General features: G+C 49.4%; 2 long non-coding RNA genes across 3 annotated transcripts; one reads left to right on the top strand and one right to left on the bottom strand.

Moving 5' to 3' along the window:
* The first annotated feature begins 629 nt into the window (after positions 1-629).
* On the top strand, positions 630-7,474 carry LOC131489889 (uncharacterized). Its single transcript, XR_009250799.1, has 3 exons — positions 630-2,183; positions 2,718-2,838; positions 6,292-7,474. It is a non-coding gene; the product is annotated as an uncharacterized LOC131489889 (long non-coding RNA).
* On the bottom strand, positions 6,250-12,194 carry LOC131489890 (uncharacterized). 2 transcript variants are annotated; one of them, XR_009250800.1, is made up of 3 exons: positions 12,021-12,194; positions 11,743-11,877; positions 6,250-6,956 (listed from the first exon to the last, which is right to left on the bottom strand). It is a non-coding gene; the product is annotated as an uncharacterized LOC131489890 (long non-coding RNA). The 2 variants fall into 2 exon arrangements; XR_009250801.1 differs by having other exon boundaries at positions 12,097-12,169.
* Between the last annotated feature and the right edge of the window lie 7,681 nt (positions 12,195-19,875).

The following is a 19,875-nucleotide window of genomic DNA, read 5'->3' as shown; positions in this document are numbered from 1 at the left end:
TCCGGCAGGACCGACAATCTTGCGCTTGTGCCCACAAACGCTTTAGAAAATCGACTCTCTTAATCTTTCCAAAGATGTTACCCCGGCTGCAAAGTCGTGGCACTCTGAAAACCTTTTAAGTCAGTATACCAAAGGGCTTTAGTCGGGATTAAAAGCAAAATGCCAAAATTTGGCTTTTAAAACGCCACGTCTAAATGCAACCTAAGCACAATCGTAGATCGATGCAAAACAGGCCCTCGCGAGAGCCCCCCTCCCCTGCGCGCAGCGCTGTTTGCCCTGAGCCCCAGCACCCCCAAATCCTGGGAACTTCTTTTCTCGCGGGCGGCGGCGTGGAAGCTTGAGCTCACAGAAGGGATTTTCAGTCGGCCAAGGATTTAAGTCAGTGCGTGTCCTGGAAAAACCGACTCACTCCCAGCTCGAGGTGGCCCGGAGAGGTGGGCCTGGGACTCACGACTCCTGGGCGCCCTGGCCGGCGACCTGTCCTCTCTCTGCGGCCCTTTTGGAGGCCTCTGCCCCAGCCAGTGCCCAGCATAGCGTAGGTGCTCAGGAATGACGCCGCAGAGAGCCGCTGCAGCGCACTTGGCTTTCTAGAAGCAATAAATGAAAGTCTCTCTCTCTCTATTAAAAAAAAAAAAAAAAAAGATTAATGAAGTCACGATGGAGAGGCAGAGAACACAGCAGAATCCACCGACTCACGACAACGTGTGCAGAAGCAATTTGCCCCCGAAACTCTAAACATGAAATGTTTTAGTACCTCCCTGCTGCCCTGCGGTAGCTAGCGAATAAATATTTCCACATGGAAGAAAATGGCCCTTTGAAATGTAGCCTGTTCTATTCAAGAGAGAAATACAGCAAGGTACCACCAGGCTTCAGTGGCAAGATGCATTATTATTTTTTCCCAGTTTGAAAATTGTGTGCCTTTCCATTAGGACTCCCAGACGGTAAACACGGATTCCCTCGTGAATTGAATCCGTGCAACCACCCCCTTTGTTGGTTGGGGGAACAATAGACTAAACTCTGGCTGACAAATCACGCCTTCATTGAATGCTTTGATTATCTGTTAAGTTAGAAACAATCCTATTAAAAGTCGGGACCCTGCCTCTTATTTAATCTGCGTGTGTAACTCTTCCTCTCCCATTTCTGAGTTTGTTCTCCAAAGATTAAATAAAAACCAACCATTCTTGACCTGTGTCTCCTGTGCTCTGAATTTGAAACAAACCCATGATTGGGTCTAAAGTCAAATCAGTGCTTGGGAGAATGTCTATCACGTGGTATCACAGTTCTTTATTCATACAGACGGCTCAGCTCATTTTTTTAAAATAAAAATATTCTGACTAAGGCTGGGAATGTATGGCTGAATTCTGCCGCTTGCTCAGATTGGAGGGGTTTCCAGGGAGTTTTGAGGCACTGGAAACTTCTCTGCTCTAAGTTTTCCGAAGGACACTGTCAGCAAAATTTCAAATCACTGAAAGGAAAGCGAATTATGCAGGTACAAATGAGTCATGTTTAATTCAAGTGAAATTCATTCACTCATTTGTTCTATAAATATTTATTGAAAGCCTATTTTGTGTAAGAGGCTGCCACCCCCCGAATGGTCAAGGCTGCTTGGGTGAATCAGTCCCACATGGCTAACTTGCTCCTGGGCCCTTATGTGTTCAGTGTGGACACCTCCAGTTCATACAAGATGGTGGTGTTACTTGACATGTGAGGGCCCAGAGCTCTGGGGTGCTTTGTTGTTGTTGTTGTTGTTTTTAAATCAGACTCTCAACTGCTTGTTTAATCTAAATTTTAACACTAACCTAGAGTGGTCTAAAATGTGTTCTCGTCATTTAACAGATGCGAAACAATAGTATCTTAGTTGCAGGGAAAGAATAAAAAATCTGGGTGTCCCCTTTCGATTCAGAACTTGTGGGTCTGCGGTAATCAACGTCCCTGGCTCATTAATGAAGAAGGTTCTCTCCCCTCCTCCCTCAGTGCCCTCATTCCTATAATGTAAACAGCTACTAAGAGCTAGTATTCCTCTTTGTTCAAACAGACAATGGCCTTTATAACTAAGAAGAAAATTAGTATCAGGTGAAAGCCTCATTTTAGGGTGCTTAAAGCTTTTTCTTTTTTCCAGAAGAACAAAGTACAACAGTAATCTCAAGAAGAATTCACAACGTTTCGAAAGCAACAGGACAAAGGTCTGTCCTTAATGATGCATAGACACACTTGTGATTGAATTTTAAATATTTTCCTTTTCTTCTCTTTAATTTCCTGAGTGAAAAGCTGAAGCCCAGGGGAACAAGGGTGGTCAAAGGTCTGCGGAGTCAGAAACCCCCCTGTTTTGGGTGGGACCTGCCAGCTTTGTTGCATTGAAGGCAGAGCCTTAGAACCAGAGGGCCGGGTTTCTTCACCAAATTAGGGGATTACGTTTATAAATGTCATGGTAGTGCTTGGGAATGAAAGATGAACGAACTACAAGATGCCCGGAATCCCTAGATTCCTTTCCAGTGGAAAAGGAATCTCTTCCTGCTCGCTCTCAAGTGTGTAAAGAATCAACAATATTCCATCTGATGTGAAACGTAAATCCCTGTGAGATGCTGGAGAGACTACAAACACGTTACATTCTTCTATAAAGTGAATTCAAGAATACTCCACTGACGTGCATGTCTGTTGGTACGTCTGAAAGACAGTATTGCTGCGCTTTATAGTTTTGTTCTTTGTGTTTTTAACAGTTACCGTCCTGAAAGTCATCTGAACAAGACAGACGAGCTGATCCTTCGCTGCCCGGCGTTGCCAGAATCCGAACAGGAACAGCGATATACTTAAGCACGTTACATTTCCTTCTGGCTTGTGGTAGGATTCAGTTTACTCATTTTGTATTCTAATATTACCAATCAAAAAAGAGAGATTAAGAAAGAATGGAGATTGGTTTTTTTTTTTTCCCCCTCAAAATAGCATTCAAGATTTGGAGTTAGTGAAATGAAGCAACTCAGAGAAGCAATTATCCTTCGTGTCTTTAAGGCACAGAGACTGACATGAGGTGAGAGCAACTTCCTTTTTTTTGCAATGGACTCTCTTACCTGTCCTGACTGTTAACACTGCAGGACGATCCTTCCACCAGAACCAAGGTGGTGTGATTGGCAGACGCTCGGGGCTGGCTTCACAGGCCATTGTGGGTTGTTTGGGTCCCATACCGTGGTGGTCCCTCTCCTTGTAAGTCTAAATGTGTGAGCCTGAAGTATTACTCATGGGGCTCTGGCTTCCTGAAATCGCAGGCTGCACAAAGCCTGGGTCCTCATTTTTGCAGGTAGAACCCATGTTGACCTTTGATTTTGTTGGGGACCAGGAGGCAGACGGATCACACCAGACGGATCGCAGGACCTGGGGAATCTCACCCGGATTTCCCTGCCCAGCAGTGGCAGGAGCATTTGGAAGGGGCCTGTGGCTCATTTCCCATTCATCATGGGGAGCCAAGCTGGGGGAGAGTGGCTGCCACAGCCAGCAGCCTCAGAGGCTTGGGAATGGGGATGAAAGAGAAAAAAAAAATGAGGGAAGTTAGTTGGGAGAAAAAGAGAAATTGCCTTTCAAGCTCAGTTTGGGTCTCTGTCTTGGATAGTTCTAATGCCTTCCAAAGCCTTTCCCCTAGTGGCCACAGCGCCTTGGTTCAGGAACAGGGCTCTGCCTCTTACTCGGCTGCATAGGGTGAGTGGGGCCCTGCTGAGGGGACAGTGTGGTGCTCTCTGGACAGGTAGGTGCTCTCGGGGTTGCCTTTCTTCTGAGGCGTGGATTGCCACGTGTGCTCCCTGGAAACTCGTTAGAAATGCAAATTTTCACTTACTGGACTGACTGAACTGGAGATTCTCCCCCAAGCAAGCTCTGCTTTCACAATCCCACCAGTGACCCTGGTGCAAGCTCCCTGTAGAAATGGCTGAGTCCCGTCCTTCGAGACGGTGATGAAATTGGCCTAGGTATAGCCTGGGCACTGGGGTTCGGAAGGCTCCCCAGGTGACTCTCCTGTGCAGCCCAGGTGCACAAACACTCCTCCAGAGCCCTACTTTCTTCAGGGATGAAAGCCGACTCCATGCCCCCTCCCCACCGGGGCTCCTGAGCGCTTGCAATGTGGCCAGTGTGGCGAGTGCACTGAGGAGCAGAGTGTTACATTTAATTTCGATTCATTTAAATCTAAATGGCTGCATCTGGCCGGTGGCAACCGTATTAGATAGAAAGTCCTAGACCTGCAGTGAAATGTCATACCTTCCCTGTAACGGATTCGAACATGCAAAGGCCTCACTAGGTTACGTATTTAAGGAGATGGGAAAAAAGATTGTCAAGAGTCCTAGGATTATGTTTTTTAATCTATATTTGGTGAGAAGTAGATAAAAACTGTGTGGAGGGGCGCCTGGGTGGCTCAGTCGGTTAAGGGTACAACTTCGGCTCAAGCCATGATCTCACAGTTTGTGGGTTCAAGCCCTGCATCGGGCTCTGTGCTGACAGCTCGGAGCCTGGAACCTGCCTCGGATTCTGTGTCTCCCCCTCTCTCTGCCCCTCCCCCACTCACGCTCTGTCTCTCTCTGTCTCTCTCAAATATAATAAACGTTAAAAAAAAAATGAAAAACTGTGTGGGGCCATAGACCTCCCTGCTGGCTCCTCCCGTCAGACCCCAATTCCTGGCAGCAGCTTCTATGGCTTCTGAGAACACACAAGAATCCTAAGGGATGGTATCTGAGAATCAGGTTCCCGGGTTCAACCCCAGAGGCTCATACCAGTGGAACTGGCTTGGGGCCCTGGAAACTGCATTTTTTGGAAACAAGACCGTTGGATCTGCTGCCAGATGTTTGGGGAACACTGAGAGCAGGTGGAGGGGTCCGACTGTGTCCTTTACAAAGAAATGGAAGTCATTGAGAGTCCACCTGTCCGCCCCTCAGAGCTGGAATTACCACTCCTGAGCGTGGTAAACCTTGACCTGGGAAATCTCGACGGCTCTTTCGTGAATCCCACAGACTTTGGAGGCCCAGTATTTGTCAGGTCGTGCTGGGGGCGGGGGCAGCAGGGGGAGAAGGTGGCGAACGAGATTCAGCACCGTGTTGTAACCCCTGTTGTGGGGGCACGTCCTGGTGCTGTGTGGTTAGCGTGGCTGTTGCTGGAGGTGCCCCAGTCTGGGGGGGTGGTGGCCACCCTAACCAGAGCCCCATTTACCCTCCTTCCCCCCCCCCCCACTCCCCCCCCCCCCCCCCCCCCCCCGCACACGACAGGTCTGCGCTACTTAGCGGCCGCAGCTGTGGACTCTTTGTGGGCTCTGCTTTCGCTTCCCAGGTTATAGAAAGCCTTTGCCCAACACGTGTGGCCCCACCACTGACTGCTGCTTCTCTTAACGGCAGAAGTTGCCGTTTAGTGGGGGCTTCCTGTGTGTTGGGGAGCCCACGAGACGGTACAGTTTGTTGTCCGAGATTAGACGCTCTTGGGAGTACATGGGGACGATGTCGAAATTCCGTCAGGGCGACAAGGACCGTGTGGGGCGCGCTGTCACACCGCGGTGGGGGCATGAGGACGGTGAGGTCACACAGCTGGTGAGGGGCCAAGGCTGCCAGATGTCTGTGACTGTGTTCAGGTTGGAATAGCGTCCCCCCTGCCCCCCCCCCCCCCAAATTCACGTTCACCCAGAACCTCAGAATGTGATCTTACTTGAATAGGGTTTTTGAGGATGTAATTAGTCAAAATAAGGTCTTAATGGATTGGGGGAGAGGCCTACACCCAATGACCAGGGTTCTTACACGAAGAGAAGCGATCCAGAGACCCCGGGTGAGGGCAGGTGGTGGTGGGAGTAGATGCGGAGATACCTCCAGCTGCCAGGGAACAGCAGGGGCTGTCAGAGCCCCCAGAAGGCTGGACGGACGGAGAACAGACTCTTCTTCAGGGGCTCAGAAGAAATGAGTGCCGTCAACACCCTGCTTTCGGAGTTCTGGTCCCCAGAGCCGCCAGAGAGCGAATCTCTGGTGTGGTACTTTGTTTCAGCGGCCGCGGGAAACCGATGCAAACCCTAAGGGCCGATCTCCAGTCCTTAGTACTACCTAGTACAGTAGATGCACAGGACGGTGGGTTGGGGGGGGGGCGGTAACCCGAATTTAAGCCCCAACCTTGGCATTTACTCTTTGTGTGAGCGTTAGCAAATGATTCACTCTTGGAGACTCACTTTGCCCACTTGAACCACGGGGGTGACGAAAATTTCACCTGCCTCATAGGCCGTTGGGTCGTGATTATCCTCCCTTTACTTCAACACCATGTTTATTTTACGTGGGGCTTTTCCAGGTGCTGGGAATACTGAAGGAAGAGACGTAGTCCCTTCCCTTAAGGAAACTCAAGAAGTCAAACACGAGACTCCATCTGGCTCCTAGATAAATGCCTGAGGGAACTGAACGCACGTCCAGGCAAACGCTGGTGGCCTTCTTCACGGCAGCCCCAGTCGGAAGCGCCCAAACATCCACCACCTGTAGACTACACGACTAAAATGTGGTATATCCACACACTGGAATATTACCCGCCCGTTGAAGGAATCAGGTGCCCATCTGTCCCCAAAGAACAGTAAGTACAGCGTCTGTCACCGAAGGACAAGGCTCCAAGGCCCGGGCAGAATTTCCTCTCTCCCCTGCCTTTCTCAGGCTCGCCCGCGTCATTGAAGGTAACTGTCCTCACCTCAGCCAGCAGGGGCTGCCCTCACCTCCTTGGGGTCTCTCCCAGGAGCACCTGTCCGGGCTTGAGTAACTGGGGACTATATCCTGGCCCGTGGTGCATCCGACAGCCATCCAGAGCCCCTCGTGTTTTCTTCTTTTATTGTAGTTGTGCTTCCCACTCCTGAAACTCTGATGGATGCTCGCGGATGCTCCCGGTTGGGGGATTTAGTATGGAGCCAAGTCGGTGGTTCCTCTGATTTGGAGACAGAAGTTCCGGCTGGCTGTTTCCCATTTCTTGTGAGACTGAAACAAACAGAAGAATGAAAGAAATCGTTATTGGCACTTGACAAGAGACAGGAGGTTGTGAGGACAGAAGAGACGTGGAGGGGATCTAGGGGAGGCAGCCTGAGAGGCGTCCCATTACGCCAACCAGTCTGTGGGTAAAATTTGCTCACAGGCTAACATGCCCCTTGAGATGGTTAATTTTGCATGTCAACTTGACTGGGCCATGGAGCCCAGACATGTGAGCAGCCATTATTCTGGATGTTTCCAAGAGGGTGTTTTGGGATGAGGTTAATCCTTAAATCCATGGGCTTTGAGATTACTTTCATAGTGTGGGTAGGTGGGCCTCATCCAATCAGTTGATGGACACATGACTGCCTCCAAAGAAGGAATTTTGCAGCAGAACAGCTTTTGGACTTGAGCCAAAACATCAGCTGTCCCCTGGGACTCCACCCTGGTGGTCCACTCTAGATTGTGGACTTGCCAGCCTCCACAATTACGGGAGCCAATTCCTTAAAATAAATCTCTTTCTATATATACACACGTCTTATCAGGTCTGTTTCCGTGGAGAGTGCTGACTAATACAGTCCTCTACAGATCAGACCGACAGCCATCAGATCCCTCAAGAGCAAATATCTGGGAAGCCCTCACGTATGAGGACCTCACGCCATTTGAGATGCTGGCCGAAGGCCAAACAGGACGGTAGGAAGACGCGACGAGCATCTGCTCTGGCCTCATGACAGCAGCAGAAGTTATGAGCATCTCCTTCCTTGAAGTCATATGGATATTTGGGAGCTAATTCCCATTTTCATCCCACTCTCCTCTCCGTCCGTCTGCCGTGCACTTTGCCGGGAGCTGCTCCTGGTGTGGTTCGCAGGCGTGGGCACAGTGGGGACACACATGAGCGGAAGCTGAGTGTGGATGGAGCGGCACCCCGGTGCCCAGGCTTTGGGCTGCCACCTGTCGGGGAGGAGTGAGTGCACCGTTTGTTTGAAATAAGGAGAGCGACGCTGGTGTTAGAGCTGTTGTTACTCTGGGAAGCGAATGTCAGGGACAAAGAGAGAGAGAGACAGTGTGTGTGTGTGTGTGTGTGTGTGTGTGTGTGTGTGTGTGTGATTCAACAGGATTCAACAGGCGTTTGTTGTTCCCTAGTGTCTTGGCAGAATCCCCGAGGTGGGCTGTGTGAGTGGGAGTCAGTGAAGTGCAGTGAGATGCAGTGACCCGCCCCCGCTCTGCCTCTTGTGGTCTGAACTTGGGCATCAGACCTGCGAGGCGCCTACTGGAGGCTCCCCGAGGATCTGCCACTCACTGACAGGAAGTGACACCGTGAGTCTGCTCTGGTCACCGTATTGTTGTCCAGTGCTAGAATCTCGGCCAGACTCTGCAGGCAAAGAGACGGCCGTGCCGCTTCCTGCTCTTTGAACTTCCAGAATTCCGGAGTTCCTGGCAGCCTTCTGTGACCCTCCCCCCACTCAGAACCATGCCAGTGAATTTCTTGTGCCGAGGTCAGCCAGGGGTGGTGGCTCTGGTTGCAGCCAGAACACTGATGGGCACCGTGACTTTGCTCTGATGGCTGTGGGCGTCCCAAGGCAGGAAGCCCTGATGCTCCAGAGCAAGGTGGTTTGACCATGAGAGAAGGCTGCCTGGAGGAGGTGTGCCTACTTCCTGGAAACCATCTGGCCATTCTGCTTCCTAAGACCGACCGAAAGTGGTGGCTCATTTTACTGGGAAGCCAAGAGGGCAGTTAAGACGTTTCCTGTTTCTGAAGATTTAGGGTTGCCCTTACCACCTGCCATCTTGCTTTCGTCCTGTACAAAGCCCCTGCTACCTATTCCAAACCTTCTGTCCTGGACAGTCAAAGGCTAGAAGGTTTTAATAGAAGGATGCTCACGTGACAGACTGCCCTTCCCCCAACAATACTGGAAGAATTACAAGAGGGTGGTGGTAAATGGAGCGCCTTTGGAGGAAACACACAAACAAGCATCTGCCATCGCATATTGTGCTAGAATCAGGTCAGATCCCATTTTGCACACAAATCTATTTGTTACTGGATCTACTTAGGAATCCTACCTGCTCACCGGGGTATAACAACATACTGTCCCACAAACGGAGGTTGTGACGTAGTAGGTGGCTTAGATTGTAGATTTTAGCTTTAGAATGAAAGCATCTCTTACCTCCCAAATCTGTGTTAGATCTCCAGACTCGAGCCTGTGTATCCTCTCGACAGGACCAAGAACGCATCGGAGGGACCAGGAAGACGTGGGGAGGTGCGGGCTGGCACCTCTGGGAGTTGGGCTTAGGCGAGGCTCTAGGGCACTATTTGTGACTTTAAATAGCTCTCTGCGAGTTGAAGAGGGCTGGGCGCGGTAGGCTAGTCTCCAATATGATCTTGTTGTGTTCCGGGAAAAGTATACAAAGGAAGAAAGTGGAAATAGACCATATACTTTATTTTGTATGGTTTGTGCCAACACATTCTGTTGTGAATTTTAATTGTATTTTTATATCTTTAACATTTTTAAATTTTATTTTTGAGAGATAGAGTGAGAATGAGCACGAGTGGGGGAGGGGCAGAGAGAGAGGGAGACACAGAATCCGAAACAGGCTCCAGGCTCTGAGCTGTCAGTACAGAGCCCGACGCGGGGCTGGAACCCAGGAATGGTGAGATCATGACCTGAGCCAAAGTCGGATGCTCCACCGACTGAGCCACCCAGGTGCCCCTCTGCTGTGAATTTTAAAAAACTATTATCATCCTGGTTCACAGTTGCTTTATTTCGGATGGAAACTCACATATTTGATGATTCAGCCACTGGTCTTGCTTCTACTCATTGTTATTGATCCTAATCATTAGGGTTTGAAATAATTTATGATCCTATTATACAAAACAGTAGAGAGCATACCCTCTGACCACAGCAAGTTATTTTCTGTGAAGATGGAAGCTAACCCGCCTGTTTGGCAGGAGCAAGGCCTGGACCAGCCTTCCTGGATGATGGGAAAAACCAAGGATCTCGGGTAGACGGAAAAAACCAAGCTGATGGCCAAAATTATGGCTCATAAACACAAACGAAGAGATTTAAAAGAGCACATGAGATACAGGAATAATATTACAGATGCTCTCAGACCAGCTGCTCCCTGAAGCAGGAGAATTGGACCAGTACTGCTGAGGCCTTTATACGTTCTTCCCAGAGGTCACCCCTCCTCCTGGAGGTCACCGCAACCTAATTTTGTGTTCATCATTCACTTGACGTCCTTTATAATTTTCCCACATAGCGGTGTATCCTTAAGCCATATATTGCTTCCTCTTGCACACTTCTGAAGTCTCCATAAGTGGTACGGTGCTGTGGGCAACCTACTTTTAAGTTCAAGTTTGCTTGTGGTGTCCCACGTGTGCTGGCATTTGTAGCTCTAAGTCCTTCATTTTCACTGCGATAGAGAATTCTGCTGCATGAAGACACCGTGGTTTATTTCCCCCAGAGGAGGAGATCGTTTTTCTCTTTTTAAGTTGCTCACGCTATCCCACTGTTTTAATGTTATTTATGCACGCACAGCGATGATTACGCATTGATTACACAGTGATGTAAGCCTGCTCTGAATATAGGCTCCAATACATAAAAGATTGGACTGTGACTTGGTTAGTTTCCTACATCGTTTCTTTGGGAACCAAAGAGTTGAGAAGCAGAACCGTTGCAGGTCTCCTCCTCTAGCCTCACCGCTTCTCCCTTTAAAAACAGTAACCTTGTTCTTCAAATATCATCTCCTCCCCGTGTGACGCCAACTAGGTGTCAAAGCCTCAGTGACACCAAATGACATCCTTTGACCTCAAAACATCAGTTGATGTCAAATGTAATGTGACCGAAAGCCGAGTTTCTTTATTCGAATGATAATGTCATTTATGGTGTCTTGTCTTTCACCTTCCCTGATTGTCGTTATTAAAAGCACACCGTGTTTCTCATGCTCGTTTGTGAAATGGCAGAGCCCTTACTAACGTGGGTCTGTTAGGAAGAGCCCGCGAGGATGGTTTCAAAGCACTTTGTGATGAACAGTGCGTTCTAGAAATGGGAATTGAAAATAATCAAGACATTCATGGATCCAAACAGGCCACAGAAACACCATAGCAACAAATGAACAATAATTGTGGCATTATAGGCTCTTTCCTCGGCTACATGCTCGTGCAATCAATGCTCACGCCGCGGGAGGAGCCCAGGTCAGATCTGGATGCCACCACCCGTGAGGATGCTGTGACGAGCCATGCGAGGTGGGTGATGGGCTGCTGGGTCCAGGAGGAAACACACGTGTGTGCTCCTCCTCCGGGCTTCCTGCCCGCTCATTCCTGGCCATCTCCCGGGCACAGAGATGTTGTACTTCTGGGCACCCCATGCCCTGAGCCGATTAGTCAAGTCGCCCAAGAAGATGTTGCTCTGAAGAAACTACCTGTTGCCCCAAAGATCTCATCTGGATGGACATACAGCGAAAGCCAGGGCAACAGACAAGGCTGTGAGTATAGCAGTGATGCAGTCCATGTCTTTCCAAGGCCAAAGTCAGGAACGCAGAGGAGGGCCTTGGCTCGCTTGGCCTGTAAAAGCTACCAGAAGAAGTGACATTTCCCAAGTTATTTTTGGAAATGGACACAAAGGTAGATGTGGCCCCAGCCCTGTTTCCTTATGGCACACAGGCTAGAAAGGATTCACAGGCTCTGTTGGATTTGACCATGATTGGAAACATAACCCTCAAGAGTCATCTCAGGAACACCAGGAAGACATCAGCGTAAGAAGGAAAGACTTCATTTTCTAGGGAAGTCCCTTGGCCTTACCCATTTTGACCATGTGGCGACTGGCTTGAGACGCCCAGGTTAGGGGATGTCTTCTCCAATGGTAGGGAGACCGCAAAGGGGCAGGTGCTGAGGACGGCACACTCTTCCCTAGGGATCCACCAGTGGGGTGTCCTTCTGGAAAGAGAGACAGAGTGAATACAAGAGCAATGGTGGGGGTTGGGGGAACTGGTGGCTCCAGTTCCCTGAGGAGCTGGTGGCTGACTTGGTGACACTTCTGTAGGTGAAACCTCTCCTGTCTCCTGAGTCGGCCGGAATACCTGGTTTCGTCAAGGTCTAGCTATTTTAGAAGTAATTCCTAGGCACTGAGTGATTTTAGAGCTTTTTTCCCTTTACCATCTTTGAATGGTAAACTGGATGCTCAGGCTTCTCAAACTCAGTTTGTTTCCATGGTTACAAAACACCGTGCTCTCGCTGACCCACAATGCATCAGGAGGGGCACGCTGGCTGCCTGGTAATGGCTATATCATTTTCCAAATTTGCAGACCTCCTTCACACTATCCAAATATTAGTAAGGTGGGTGCCCTCCTTAAATCAAATTTGCAGGGAGCAAGGAAGAGGATATTTGTGCTATAAATTACAATCCAGAAGCATTATCCCCCAATAAATGGAAATATTGAGGGAAAAGGTTGGGCAGCAAGAGAGTGTCACCAATTGCCATGGTGCCCTGGGGGAATTTCCTCTTGCCCAGGCTAAGTCCATTAGCCCGACTCTGTACTCGAGACGGAAGCCTGTCGGGGAGGCCTCATGCTCCCAACGGCAAGGGCCAGGCACCGCGTCTGAAAGATGTGGACACGAATCTTTTCCTTGCGAGCCACGGATAATTTACTCTCTCCTAACTGCAGCTGTCTTATCTGTGAAAGAAGGAACTCTCACAGGTTTGCTGAGAGGATTCAATGGGATTAGGAGACGATTTAGTACCGTCCGTATTAGGCACTCAATAAATGGTAACTGCTCTTCTCGGCACTATTATTTGGGAAGGTCGTCATTTCTGTGATAGAAATGGTGCAAAGCGTGTTGGTGCACAGGACGGGTTTGGTGGGGATTTAGAATTGATGCTGGTGGTGGTGATGATAAAATCAGTGAGGTATTAAAAACAGAGGGCCTTTTTTGTGACATGGGTTGCGTTTGCTCCACTTGGTGAAGGAGGCAGCGTAGCCCCATGGTTACCAGGGGTGGTCCTGGAGCCAGAACTTTTGGGTTCAAATAGTCGCACTGCTTCATAATGGACGTGTGTTCTTGGGTGCCTTACTCAACCTTTCCCGGTCTGGATTTCCTTCTCGGTCAAGTGGAGATAAGATATATACCTCAATGGGCTGTAAGAGCATTGGACGCACAAAGATTTGTCAGGGGCTTAGATGAGTGCCTGGTGGCGGGAGAACACAGAGCCGGGCACCGGAGAGCAGGGCACCCGGGACGCAGCAGGAGACCACCCTGTCCTCTGCACGCTGACATCCCTCTCTGTTCTGACATCCCTTTCCTGCCCCGTGGATGGATTCTCAGGCCGGTCCTCGTAAGTTTTCTGATCTCGCTTGAATTATACACGATCTTTTGGGAACTTCTCGAAGTAATAACAGCCTTATTTCAGAAACAAAAGTGCCCAGCCTCATACAGTAAAGTGCCGAACTTCACTTGAAATTAAAGGGCCTTTTCCCCAGTTTACTCTGACTTGAGAGTGAATCTGTAGCTTTGGCTGAGGAGGTTGGTGGGGGCAAGCACCATGTAACTGACTTGTAGCCCCTCCTCTCAGGGCTCCCACAGAACTTGCTCCCTGCGAGGAACTGGGGGTAGCTGACCCCCGTTATCTCGAGGCCTTGGCTGAAGCGGGGATAGGGAGATTGCCACCTTCAACATGGTGATACATGCAGCAAGTATGAGGTCAGTGCTCTGAAAACATATTTTTCTGAAACGATAAATCCTGCCTGACTTTCACCTCCTTCATCAGGAGTTGAATCAAACGAGGCGTATACAAATTCTAATTTTCAGATACCGTATACATCCATTCCTGTTCCAATATAGGGGTACCAGCAAATAAAAATATTATTTTTATTTTGTTATTATTTATTTATATTATTATTTATTATATATAATATGTATTATTATTTTATTGGCAAATGAAAATACAGGACACCCAGTAAAATGTGAATTTCAAATAAACAGCAAACAATTTTTAGTACCTTTCCCATGGAATACTGGAGGCGTATTAATACTAAAGTATTATTCATTGTTTATCTGAAATTTAAACGTTAAGTGGATGACCCGTACGTTATCTGGCAAACCCGTTCCAATAATTCTTTTACCTGAGACAGTTCGGATTTCCAAGACTGTATCACTTGGAGCATTTTAGTCGCAAATAACAGAATACCCAGCTATAAGTGCCTTAAGCAGTGAGAAGTCGTTATTGTCCCACAGAATAAGAAATCAAGAAGGAGACGGTTCACAGTTGGTTAGACAGGTAGCTCGGTGATGCCAGATTCTGGGTCACCCGTCTACATTTCTGTTGGTGTCCCTTCACCGGTCACATCGGCTCCAAAATTACACCTCCCACACAACATCCCGGGGCAAGGATGGATGTGACTCGACCCTGGGCAGCCCCTCTTTTAAACTTTTTGTGTTGAGATCATTGTAATTCCCATGCAGTTATGGGAAATAATACAGAAAGGGCCCAGGCACTTTTCACTGAGTTTTCTCAAATGGTAACATCTTGCAAGATGATAGTACAATATCACGGCTAGGATACTGACAGAATAGGATTCACCCATATCCTGATTTCCCCAGTTTTGCCTGTTCTGACGCATAACAGAAACTTAACAAATCGTCGCTGAGGGAATAGATGAGTGACCGGCATTATCCACGGCACATCGGATGTGTCCATCTTCCGTATGTACGACTCTGGGTTCCTTGAGGTGAATGTGGTGTCTCCAGGGTCTGGCTCATAAAAAATACTCAAGACGTGCGTTTTTATGGGTGAATAAAGAAAGGGTGGGTGACCCCCACGTGTTCCAATGCTTTCATTTTGTAGATGAAAGAACTTGGGCCCCAGAGACAAGGAGTTCTTTAATTTGTGTTCTTATTGACGGGGCCCTCGCGCATTCCGCTCATATCATCGTTGTCTGTCTGGGATTTGATTGTCCCAGAAGGCAGTGACTGTCTGTCAAGTTCAAGTTCACTTTTCGCAGACTTAGTAGTGGTGCCTGGGGACACTCAGACTGCGTGAAGGAGCGCCGGGAGAACGGAAGGGCAGCCTCACCCATGCCCCAGCCAAGAGGAGGGACTCTGGACTCACAGGGTGCACTTGCCCTGTGACAGCAGGCAAGCTGTTCACCTCTCGGTGCTTCGCATTCCTCACCTGTGAAATGGAGGGCAGTAACTGTGCAGGGCGAGAAGTAGGCGCGAGAGCCGGCTCTCGGTAAATGACCCCTGGGGCCGCCACGGGGCCTGCTGGTGTCGGCCAAGAAGGCTCAGTGCTTCTGCTCGCTCCACCAGAGCTCCGGTGAAGGGGCTTTGCAGCCTCACGGTTTGCCAGGAGGGCGTCAGCTACAGGCTGGGGGGAGGGGAGGAAGCCCGCGAAAGGAACGAGGGAGGTTGGGCGTCTGGCTGGACTCCCCTTCCACGGGCTCTTCCCCGGGGAGGACTGTGTCCCTGGTCCCGTTCCTTCCGGAACCTATTTTCTCCCTCCATCTTCTCTCAAGTTGTTGTCTGCGAGGAGATGTGGATCTCAGCTGTTTGAAGCTACCCAATTAATGGAGAATGTTGGAATCTACTCAACACTAAATCTACTTGACAGCTTTTTAATGTCTTTCATCTGGAGTCCCAAACTTCTTTAAAAGGAAAAGAATTTCAGCTCTGACCGATGGCATCAGTAACTATCAAGGACCTTCCCTGAGGAGACACAGTCACTTCCTATCCGTAAATTAGTGTTTTTAAGCCTCTTGCCTATAATACCTGAGTAAAATCACTTGGGGAATAAATGCTATTGTTCACATCAGATGAGGAAGCCCGGATGCAGACACCATGTTCCAAATAATGGAATGAATATCTACTTTTTGAAGCAGAAGGGAGTTCAGCTCTTCGGTCACATCCAGCGGGAAAGACCCAACCACCTGGGCCAGATCAGTATCTCCCCTTAAGTAAGAACGACAACCAGTTAGCGTGCGGAGTGACTTTCCACGGAGTCACTCCGTCCGCACAACACCCCAACTGGGGAAGGGCCACGGCTATCTCTATCCCACATTAAACACCGGGATACAGAGCCTGTGCCACACGCGTCACATCACACAGCAGGGAGACGGGGCACCAGGGTCTGAATGTCCTGTTTTGCCGCAGTGTCTGCCCTGTGCTCCATGGAAGCCCTGGTTCCGCCCGCGTCCCGCATGGAAAGCCCCCAGAGTGCAGTGACAGGGACCGTCACCAGTAAAACTGGGAATGAGTGTGAGAGTCAATATTCTCTTGCCAGCACGGCAGAAATACCTCTGTTTCAAAAAACAGAAAGGTCTGGATATGGAAAAGGCATTGCTTTTATTTAATAATCTATACCCAGATGTTCCGATGTCCAGATTAGAACAGTGGTACCAATGGCTCCAGGGAAGGCAGTATGCTATATTTCTCCTAAGCACATTTGATTTTTTACCAGTCCTTTGGGGAAAATAAACTTTGTCTCCCTCATCTGCTTACTTACAATATATTTTCGGAAGCAACTGATTATACGCTGGGCATAAAAGTGAACTGTTTACTAAAAACGTGCGTGCATGCTGCTACTGAAACCTTCATGCTAGGGGACATGTGTTGGTGATTGAATTATTTTTAGGATCGCAGTTTTGCAAGCACATCAGACTTTGGTGGTGTTTCTTGCAGTGTTGAGCATGCAGGAAGCGGGAAGGGGCAGCAGGGTGCTAACCGTTCGGGTTGGTTCCAGTTTTTCACCACCATGGGGAGAACAGAGACCGTCCAGAGACTCCTGAAGTGGACCCTCCTCCTGTTGAGACATCTCCCTTGTCCCCTGCTTCTCTGAGCACTGCCCAGTTCTCACTGCAGATTAAGCCAGTGATATTCTAACAACGTTATGACTGAACGGAACACAAAATAAGTGTCATAGGATAACACAGATCGACACATTTGTATAAAAATATATGTCAACTGCTCTTTCAAATATGTTCTAAATTTAGGCAATGGAAGTTATGATTAGTTTTCGATTCCAAAAGGGTAGAAGTCTCACTCTCTCATACGGCCCCTTTCTTTCAACATTTCTAGGATTTTTCTGTCTGAGTGGTGTTGCTATTTACTGTCCGCGGTGTTGGGCTGGGACGTTCTGGCCCGACCGGCCGTGGCCTGGGTCCGATCGCCGGCCTCCCCGCGGCCTTTGTTGACTCTCAGAGGGTGAGGCTGTGCCCTCCTGGCTCCGCAGAGACGCAGCCGGTGAATCATGGTCGCTGGAGAGTCTGAGGAGTGAGGCTAAAATGGGAAGTGATGGTAATCGCTGTTCATAGTACTTCGGGAACTCTGAATCACAGCACGCTGGACTCCTAAGTCCTGCAAGCAAGGACGGACATAGGATAGTCGCGACACAACGGGGCGCGTTGTCTACAAGGACATCAAGAGAGGACCGCGGGCAGACTCTTTGGGGGGTTAGCGGGGACCTCCTTGTTCCTTGGGAGAGAAAATAATGTTGGGAAACTTGCACAAAAATACCGTGTATTGCAGGGAAGCCATCATTGCTTTTTTTTTCCCTCTTCCCCTCCCTGCAGTAGGTTTCTCCAAAGACCAGACCTGAACAATTTCAAGGTCACAAAAACTTCCTCGCGTGGATGAGGGATTCCGTTCTCTCTCGGCCGGGGAGAAAATGCTGCACGTTGTCTCACGGCATGGTCCCGGCAGGAAGGGTCTGCCTCCGTGGGGATAAACGCCAAGCTCCACTGAGTTAAATCTCTCAGGAAGTCCGAAGCCGTTAACCAGACGTGCTAAGGCAAAAGAGATTAAGCCCCAGGGCTGTCTTGGTGGGGTCCATTTACAGGCACCACATGAAGAAGAGGTGGCCTTTTTGGTCGAGTCACCCAAGCTCCCAGTTCCATCCCGTGATGATGGGGCGTTTAACTCCGTTACCTTCTGGAAAAACAATTCAGCTGACCACAGACCACCAAATAGCCTTGTGGCCTACACGGGAGACGGGATTTCCTCTTCCAGAATGTTGGAGGAGTCAAATCAGACAGAGGCTGTAACTAATCTGATCCTCGGCAGGAAGGAACAGAGGGAGGTTTACAGATAAATCCCTCCTTGGTAGATGGCTTGGAGGAATCAGTCACAACACACCCAGAGGCAATATTTACAGGGGAGACAGAAGAGGAAGGAAAAGCAAAGAAAAAGAACCTTAGAAAAGCAAGCATATGTTCCGTTTCACATGGTGGGCTGACCGGATGGATGCGTGTTCCTTCCTTTTCCTGAAACCCCTGCAGAAGAATTCGAAGAGTTTTATTCACGGTAACAAAGATAAAGGGGGAGAAGACAGCAGCAGGTGAGGTATTTCGACAAGCGTGGGGAAGGCAGGAGCAGACGGAGCGGTGGCAGACGAGTCTCTGCGGATGAGGATTGACAGGGAGAGGCAGCCCAGCTGCAGGAACCCCCAGGAGGGGCCCCTCAGGCGGCGTGCTGCCCAGCAGGTGAGGACCTAGGTCGTCCGTCCGTCCGGCAGGAGAGTGAAGGTTCATGCAGTGGAGAAAATGATCAGCGGTTTCTCTGAATGTGGTAAACAAAGGCTTGGCATGGGGAGTGGGCTCCAGGCAGGAGATACTAGAAAAAGCCCCTGACCGTGGGAACCCCTCCCTCACCTGCTCCCAGCTGGTCCAAATCTGGTGTGGGTGACCCTCCCCGCTGGCAGGGGGAGAGAACGAAGCTCACCAAGACGACAATAAGAGAGAGGTGATGGACGAAGAGGACGCACGACTTTGCTGGAAAATGTGGACTCACTGCTCAACGACAAAGACACAGCCGAGAGTGGGGGGTTCCCGCTGGGGACCAGGACTTAGACGCCTGTATCCGTGGACCTGCTGTGTTTGCGAGAACAGCCACACCCAACCGAATGTTAAAATTGCAGCCGCCAACAGTCAGGATCCACCCAGATCGTCAAGACAGGTCTTCGTGAACAGAGTTACACAGCAACGAGCTTCGTGAGGGGCCACGGCACAGGAAAAATAAGAAATATTAACATTTTTCAATGACATTAGGTGAAAGCAAAAATAAAAGAAAATGCCATTCCCTAAAGAGGAAAGCCAAAGAACAGAGTAATTGTTTTAATGTTTGAGCTTATTATTTTTGCTAAAGAAAACTTCTGTCAACACAACTGTGAGATGCCCAGGGGAAAGTGAATCATCGAGTGTCCCCTTGCAGAGGATGCTCTTCTTCGGGGAGCCTGGTGCTGTATACTCTGGGCCACTCCAGGCACTGGTGGGCGTCACTAGGGGACGTGAGCCATCCCGTGGGAAGTCCCAGAGGACAGACAGGATCTCCTGAGGGTCGGCAGAAGAGTCTGACCATCTTATGAAAGGGATGACCTCACACCTAATTACAGACTGCTCATCTTGGAATCAATATCTGGGACGATGCTGGGACAAATCACTGGATGATCAATCGGCCATCAGCTCGGAGGGCAGAAGACACTAGGAAGGAGCCGACAGACGTTTCTGAGAGGGAAACTCTATTTTTTTTTCAAGGCCTCGCTCCAAGTCTCAAGGCTGCAAAGGGCTGGGGCCTGGGGGTCAAGCACTGTGGTTACCAGGGAATTAGCTAACAGAAAGAGAACCATTGCAGAGTATTAAAGAGTATCATCCCTTGGTTAGTATAAATAGCATATTTAGACATAATTCCCATTTAGGCAATCTTCCTAATGTGAACGACGAACGACACACATATATAAAAGGAGATGGAATTTAAAGAGCAAAACCCTAGCAAGACTCCCCCCGGACAGCAGGAGCAGTGAGGGTCCCAGGGCCCCGCGAGGTCACCAGTTTCCATGAGGCTATTTGTTTTCTACCCGAGTCCAGAGGGGCCTCCATGTCCAGATGGAGCCGCTGATCGATGTCACATGAGGAGGAAGCAAGGCAAGGAGCAGAGTGAGAGCTGGAG

The sequence above is a fragment of the Neofelis nebulosa genome, chromosome 11 (assembly GCF_028018385.1).
Source record: "Neofelis nebulosa isolate mNeoNeb1 chromosome 11, mNeoNeb1.pri, whole genome shotgun sequence".
NCBI lineage: Eukaryota > Metazoa > Chordata > Mammalia > Carnivora > Felidae > Neofelis > Neofelis nebulosa.
This window is presented reverse-complemented; position numbering and strand designations above follow the sequence as displayed.